Below are 6,295 nucleotides of genomic sequence, written 5' to 3'. Positions count from 1 at the left end.
GTGTCCGTCCAGTGTCATTACAGTGACGTACACACCATAAACACACACAGAAGTGATTCAGTTTCAGTGATAAAGTGATTGAGAAAGGAACTCTTAATGCTATTTGTTGTACAAAACAAGCCCAGATGGGTCTTGTGATAGAAAGCAAGTACTTTTCAGCCTATGTAAGGCACATTTTAATTACCACAGAAGCATGTCAAGTCTTAACTATCACCAAAATGCAGAATGAGATGTTTTTGTCTGCAAGCACTTTTTGTGTGGAGTTCAAATTGGCACTTGACACTGGAGCTGATGCCCTGATGCTAATCGTGAACACAGTTTCACGATTGCCGTAGCAAAGCTGATAGCCACAGTCTGCCGGGTTATTAATATTGTGGAGGATGAGAGTTTAAGAGATTTAATGCACATTGCAATGAATCCGTAACCTATGTGGGGACTAGTACTTTCAATTAGTCAACCTCCCAATTAGACCTTGGGAAATGTTTCATGTTTCTTAAATTAGTGCTATTTTAGTGCATTTCTATCTTTATACTGTGGGAGACTTTGATTGGAAAATGTTAATAAAGCATTATATTGTTAAATATTGTTTTGTTTTCTTTCCCAAAAAGGAAATAAATGCATTTTGAAACATATAGTTTCAAATTTCAGGATTAATGATTAACAACCAAAAATTAAGCAACTAACCGCGATTCAAAATTTTGATCGACTGACAGCACTAATTTTTATATTTTTTTAGAGTCTCCTGCCTGTCCATCCTCTCCATCTTCATGCAAAACAGATACACTGTCACTTCATTCAGTTGCATCATCTTCAGACACGCAGCCATGCACATCAGACAGTGATGGTTCTTTCCTCTCACCTAAAAGAGCCCGTGTTGATGGCCATTTTCCAGAGCTACACATATGCCTGAAAATGCAAATACTCTATTTTCTTGGATGAATTTACAGTTTTTATCCTAGTTTTTAAGCTTTTCAAAAGTGTCTTGGAAAAGGTGAATTCTCGGGACTGCACTTGCAGACATGATTGAAAAACATGGGTAAGGTAAAAGATGTTACTCCACCTTTATATCATATATATATATATATATATATATATTTGTGGCAATGCAGTGTGGTGATGGCCATTGTAATTTACAGTACATTGATCTCATTTTAGTCATTTGAGCAATTTTCCTACATACTGTAGAACACAGTGCGGTTTATTTCTCTACTCAGGAATATTCCACCAAAGGAGACCAGTGTTAAATGGGAATTGTGACTCGGTTCCCCACCCTCAAGTATCCCTACTCCAGAAAAGACTATGTGAGTTTTTTTATACATATATCTCAAAATTTATATTTCTCTTAGATCCTCTTCTATGATCTGTTTAAGAGATGAATGTTAAGCTACAGCATCTCTGCCTTTCCTCTAAGTGCTGTTAGTTTAACTAAAACCTCATTGTAGGAACACGTTTATGATGCGGAAAGTAACTCAGGATACATAGCCTGGAGACTAAAAAAGGACCAGTACTCCTGGGGCCACTTCTAAGAGGAATGGACCAGGCACTGAAAGGGCATTTTTCACAAGAATCAGCTAGAGGGAGATTGCTGTCAAGAAGCCTTTTCATTCCTAAACTGCTTAAACCTTGAACAAGTGAATACAATGAAAAAAAAATCCACCTACCAGTATTGACAGAAAATGATCCATGATCCTTAAAAGTCATCATAAGTGCTTTCTTTATTCCCAATGTTTCTTGATCCAAAAGGGCTGGTAAGTGCTGCACGAACAGGGTATTGCTCAAATTGGATGGGCTGTGGAGCTGCAATACTCTATGTAATGCGACAAAGTAATTTCCAACTTTTTTCTATTTACAACTTTAGGTGTTTCAAGACTAATAGTTATTAATTAGAGTGGAGACTTTATCTAAACTTCTGGAGAAGTGGGGCTCTTCTATGAAACAAAATGTTATCGAAGAAGCCAACAACCTGACCCAGTCGCTGCTTTTGAGTGGTCTGATTCAGTCTGCAGAGTTGTGCAACACCAGCAAGGAGCTACAGGTAGTTAATTTTGCATGTAATTTGAAGGAATGCATAATGAGTTCATGTTTACATAAAATAGCTTATTTATATTTAAATTGATTATAATTATTAGATTAATCTTCAAGAGAAACTTCATAGTTTTGTCTGTTCCTTTTGTTGACCATAGATTGGGACAGTGACATGTCTTCCATATTGTTGCTTGTGTATTTCCTACCACCACCTCGCAGCACCATCTTTGATTTTTGACATGAATGACAACGAGGCTGTGAGGGACAGACATACAGTCACTTTAGATCACTTTTATTAGACATAAAACTTCAGACAACATGAGTTGTGGAAAATCAGATGTGATCTAGGAGCTTTTTACAGCTTTATACTGTTCGTGCCACTGAAGAGATGGTAAGTTTATCCCTCGCAGCCTCGTTGTCATTCCTATTAAAAAGATGGCGTTAGCGTGAATAAGGTCTATGGGATGCATAGTAAGGTTCCACAAGATTTGCTTAGTAAAATAATATGTTGTAATGAAGGGCTGCATAATATAAAAAATTGTGATACCAATATGCAATAAATCTAAAATTGTGTCATGTCATTGTTTAAGTCGATTTTAAGTCAAATGAAATATACTGATTCTTGTGGCCTATGTACCATGCGTTTTTGGGGGAAAATAAATCCAGTTGTTTTGGAATCGTATTGTGTACTGTTCATTTAAACACTGAATTACACAACCTTTTTGAGTCAGATCAGATACACTGAGAAATGTTTAGGGAACAGTGTATAAGCATCAAGATGGTTTATTTTTCACTTCCAGGGTGTTGAAAACACAATCCAAACATTGAGAAATATATATGTTTTTTTGAAAGTAAAATACTTTGCGGTAGGGACTTTACATTTACCTAGTCAGTGTAAAAATAAACACTAAATTGGTGTTTAATACACACTTGCACAGAGTAATCTATGATTTACCCTAGCCGCCTGAGACCTTGCGTCCACATGCGTGGTCATGATATTTTGGCTTTGCTAATTTAATTTAATTTAAACCAATTGATCTCAGGTTTAGAGTAAGTTAAACTCTTTTTTAAAAGAGTCATGTGACAAAACAACATGGCGCTGATCTCAGCTAAGTTTGTCTTTGGAAGAAACGGCAACAAAACTACATCTGGTAAGAAACCTCATTAAGTTTTTTTTACATTAAAACCTGTTTGAGTAAAAAGAGTTTCATCCGACATGCCATTTCAAAAATTCAATCGATTTATTGCGAAACAGCATGCTGTTAAACACAATGACCACAGCTCATTTTCCTTAAAATACAGTATCCTATATTCACTGTGCATTATCACATTGAGAATTAATGGATGCATCCAAAAGCCGGAAAACGTTGCTTTCAGAGGCTGTATATGGAGTTAGGATGAAAATAAGGTGCATTTCAAACTGTTCTGAGACCAGTGCAGACAGACAACACACTGAAGGTTAAGTCATTCCCTAATTAGGGAGCAAGGGATCAATGGAGCATACTAGGAGCTTTCCTATGCAGCCAAGTGCATTCACTCCTACTGTAACATATGGTCAAAAGTTCAGTTTCAGTCTGCAGATTAATTCTGGACCACTCAACATGTTTGGCAGACAGGGGACAATGGGGATTGCAGTGTGAAGCATCTACATGTTTCCATTGATCATGGTATATGTACTTGCTTTGTTTGATTATTGGGGGGGTTTCATCCCCCCTGGAAACTACACCCCCCTGTATACACCAGTAAAGTGTGACATTTAACACCTGTGGAGTTAAATGTATGCTGGCCAATTTGCTGTGTAGTATCATTAATCATTTAAATCTGTAATGTGACTGAATGCTAATGGATGGCTCCATTCAAGTATATTAGAACTCCTTATATCATATTATGGAAGAAAAAAGATCTGTGAAAGGTGTTTTATTTTGACTGTATATAGAATGCTCAATTTTCATTTCATCATAGCTACCTCTTCCCTAACACACGCACACTCAATTTACTCACAATCTACCATCCAACACAAGTTAGGATGAAAATTAAGAGAGTTTGTGGATTCAGTGCTGTAATTGATGAGGAGTTTTCCTCAGGTCATGTGTGCCATGAATTTCTTTCTCTTTAATAGAACTCTAGTGTGCCCTTACTGACACATTAGTATTCAGATGGTAGCTCTATTGCTGGGCTGAGGATGGGAACCTTGATAAGATAGAAATGGCATTAAGAGTTTTCATCAGCGGCAGAATTACACAAGGCGCCTTTAGCCCTGTCTCCTCACTCCCCGCAGGCCTCGTTCTTGGAATTCTGGAGTTTTGGTGATTCTGAAAACCTTTTTAATCATGACTTTTCCTCATGGTCAGATTTATAGGTCATTAGTTTAGTGTCCTGTCTTGCACCCTGTTGGAAAAGTGCATTTAATCTTATGTTCAGCAAGGTGAAATAGAGAAATTAAACCCTTGCTGGGGAGATCACACAAACAACAGGATGGGAAAATGAAAGATTTTCCAATGTCACCACAGACTCCTCCTCACAAGAAGCTCAGAGCAACAGGATGCAAAGGTGATGTTTGAACGGACACAAAGAAAAATATTCAAGGTGATGCTATATCAGACATATACCAAGGAGGTCTATAATACCTGAAGAAAGGTGTCTGTAAGAATTTCCAGTCATCTCAATAGCAGTTGCTTGGCAGGTGAAATAGAGAAAGATACTTTTTGGGTTCAGATTAGAGGTCTGAATTGGCCTTAAGCCCGAACCCTGCCCATACCCGAGACTGTGTGACCCAACTGGATCCAACTCCACCGACACGACCGAATCGACTTGAACTCAAACTCACTCTCTCTCTCTTTCTAATTTCTTCTCCAAGCAAGTAAATTTGTTACAATATGCTGTATATTATTTAAGCATCATATGCAACAGTATAGTAACAGTAACAGTATAGTAACAGTAAACATACACAGTTTTAAAAAGGCCAGCGGCCACTCAGCACTCCAGAGTACAAGGGAAAAACTTTGACTTCCAGTTTATCAAATGCTAAAACTTTGCTGGGCGAAGAACAATCTGGAATTATGTGTAACAGTCACATGAAGTCCTCTTTGTAACCTGAACTTCTTCCGTTTTTAGCGTAGCTAAAAAAAGCTAGACACATGTCACATTGTCTGTTCACATGCATCGTTTATTACTTACAAACCCGACTAAAACCTGAAGTCATACTTGAGAAACTGACCCAAACTCTGCCCGAAATCCGGTGGTTTGTCGAGTCCCATCATGCTTAGGTCTAGCCCAGACTGTGTAGCATCTACCAGCATGGGCTAACTGAACCATGCTAACCTGTTAAACCTTGAACCCTTGATATATGCTAATAAACATTCCTGTGTCAGGGCCAGTTTTAGGCATTAAGACGCCATTGGCAAAATTTAGGTTGGAGGCTCCCCAAAATATATATTTTTTTTCTTTTTTTTTTTTACTGATTGTTTTTAGTTTTTTAGAGTGGTATTACATGAAACAAAGTGGTAGCTCATTCAAATAATCACTTAATCTCATAATCTGCTTCAAGCAGTATTTCTTTCAAAGAGTCAAGCTTTGGCAAATCTAATCAAAAATCAAATATTTTTCAACTAGTTCTTCCTCAGAGGTGCTCATTGTAGCAGCCTGCTAACTTCTAAACAAAACTTTATATGATAAACTGATAAAAACCTGTGCACCCCTGTCTTATAAGAGTTGTCTATAGCAGCTAGCCAATCAGAATGGCTTTTCTGCCAGTTCTTGCAATTTTTTCTGTGATATGCATCATGCTTGACATGAATGGTTTGTGGGTATTCCATAGGTATGCTGTCTGAGACTGAGACTAACCTTTATCATTCAGCAAATTTAAATATCATTGAAACTTCCTTGTCTTAATTGTTTCATGAGTTCATTTGCTCATATAATCCTTGGAATAGTGGTAAACAGATTTGGCAAGCTGTCTAATGAGCAGGGGGTTCGATCACTGGCTTCCACTTGGGCTTGAGATCACCCCCTTGAGCTTGTTTCTGAGTCAAAGCTCACCATCTTTAAGCTTGTTCTCTTTAAGTCAAGCATTTAGATACAGTAGCCTACACACAGACTTGCAGGCAAGCAGAAAAATATCTCGAGTTGTATTTTATACACTCGTAGTTTCTGCTGCTCTTGTTTTAGCATTCAGCACATACAATTGAGATCCGTGGCTCTAAGCGCGACTGCGTGTAAAACGAACATTGCCTTGACCCTACGTGTCCATGGACATGTGCCAAAGTGCTCG

At 37.9% G+C, this 6,295-nt stretch overlaps 1 long non-coding RNA gene across 1 annotated transcript; it reads left to right on the top strand.

Moving 5' to 3' along the window:
- The first annotated feature begins 740 nt into the window (after positions 1-740).
- On the top strand, positions 741-2,240 carry LOC127455685 (uncharacterized). Its single transcript, XR_007899726.1, has 4 exons — positions 741-1,036; positions 1,215-1,301; positions 1,859-2,035; positions 2,184-2,240. It is a non-coding gene; the product is annotated as an uncharacterized LOC127455685 (long non-coding RNA).
- The last annotated feature ends 4,055 nt before the right edge of the window (positions 2,241-6,295 follow it).

This window comes from Myxocyprinus asiaticus, chromosome 18, assembly GCF_019703515.2.
Source record: "Myxocyprinus asiaticus isolate MX2 ecotype Aquarium Trade chromosome 18, UBuf_Myxa_2, whole genome shotgun sequence".
NCBI lineage: Eukaryota > Metazoa > Chordata > Actinopteri > Cypriniformes > Catostomidae > Myxocyprinus > Myxocyprinus asiaticus.
Note: the sequence above shows the minus strand (reverse complement) of the source record. Positions and strands in the feature narration are given on the sequence as shown.